Source organism: Chrysochloris asiatica, unplaced genomic scaffold, assembly GCF_000296735.1.
Source record: "Chrysochloris asiatica unplaced genomic scaffold, ChrAsi1.0 scaffold00013, whole genome shotgun sequence".
In the NCBI taxonomy this organism is placed as follows: Eukaryota; Metazoa; Chordata; class Mammalia; order Afrosoricida; family Chrysochloridae; genus Chrysochloris; species Chrysochloris asiatica.
Genome location: NW_006408531.1, coordinates 27,758,586 through 27,760,220, shown reverse-complemented (window position 1 = coordinate 27,760,220; position 1,635 = coordinate 27,758,586). Strand labels below are relative to the sequence as shown.

The following is a 1,635-nucleotide window of genomic DNA, read 5'->3' as shown; positions in this document are numbered from 1 at the left end:
CTCATTCCACAGCCTCTTCTGAATCCGGCTTGAACCTCTGAAAGTTTTCTGTCAATGTATGCTTGCAGCCATTTCTGTATTACCTTTAGTAAAACTTTACTCGCATGGCATATCAAAGAGATTGATGATTTCTGCATTTCAAAGCATAGAGATCCACTTATCTAAGCATAACACTATTGCTTTGTGAACTGGGTTCTGGCTAAGGATGTAGTTCAATAAATAAACAGACAAGCAAACAATGCAAAAACACCTAAATTACCTGAATTTAGGTAACCTGACAGAAAAAGTTACCATCAGTTAAATTGTAAACATCTATATTGTGTTTTTTATTTTAATGGTTGCAAAACCCCAACATATACTAAAAATGAACAGGCAGAAAATTAAATCTTTAATGAACAATTGTAGAAAATTAGAAAACAAGATCCCACATTAATCAAGTGAAGAACTGTTCTCCAAAAAACAATGGAGCACAAGAAACATGTAGGTCTAAACTCAATAGAATATACTCAAATATGAATTTTAGGATATGAAAAAACAACTCTAGTCATGTTACCAACTCAGGTCTTAGTAGGGTTTGAGGAAGAAAAGCAGAGATTAGATGAAGGTGAAAGGGAAGGCTTTACTTTAGTTGAGAAACAAAGGAGCAAGCTATGACCATAGTCACCAGTGCAAGCTTCCAAACAAAGGGCATTTGCAATTTTGAGTTGATTCTGACTAATAGTAACACTTCCAAGGAGCAGCTGGTGAGCTTGTACCACCAACTTTGCAGTTCAAAAGACTTTGCAATCTGACGCATTAGCTCACAGCAACACACCAGGGCAACTATATATACCAGAAAGTAAATTGGAGAGGGAGGATAATGAATATGTAACAGCTTTCTAAGGAATAGTTAAGAATTCTCATTGGGGCGGGGTTATGATCTTTGGTGGATAAGTGACTTGTCAAATTTCATGTTTCCAAATGTTGTGAGTTGGTCTGATGATGTCTTTCATGCAAGTTTTTGGACCTTGATCAAAATTCTTTTGTTCCAGGTTCAACTGTAGGTTGTGACTGTCCTTTTTGTGCATGTTCAGTGAGCCAAATATGAATATAGCCTATCCTTGACTGCTGCAGTGGGTACTTTCTCGGGAGAAAACAGGGCCCAATGGAAACAAGTTATCAACATTTTCTTCTTCATATAATCCAGTTTCTTGGATTATTTGCTCCTGATACAGATTGAATAAATATGGTTAAAGGATGCAACCTGGTGCACACTTTTCCTGATTTTAAACCATTGAGATTCCCTTGTTCTGTTTTAATGTCTGCCTTTGATTATGTACAGGCTCTTCATGACCACAATTAAGTATTTTGGAATATCAATTCTTTACAATGTTATTCACAGTTTGTGACCCCAGCTTGTATAAACCATACAATTGAAAGTCTTTGCATAGCCAACAAAGCACACATTGTTAGTCCAGCACAAATCAAAATTAGGAAATATTTTATTTTGGTAGACAAATGACTGTTCATATCAACTCATATATCATTTTTATTTAGAAAACTGAATACAGCAGATCAAATTTGCTATAATCTATTCCATAATTATGCAGTGATTATTGTTAAATTCTATAGAGTCAGTTCTGACTCTTAGTGACC

General features: G+C 35.4%; 1 pseudogene; it reads right to left on the bottom strand.

Annotated features, from left to right (window-relative positions):
• The window catches only part of LOC102812346, a 48,137-nt pseudogene that overhangs the window by 44,933 nt on the left and 1,569 nt on the right, over positions 1-1,635 (bottom strand).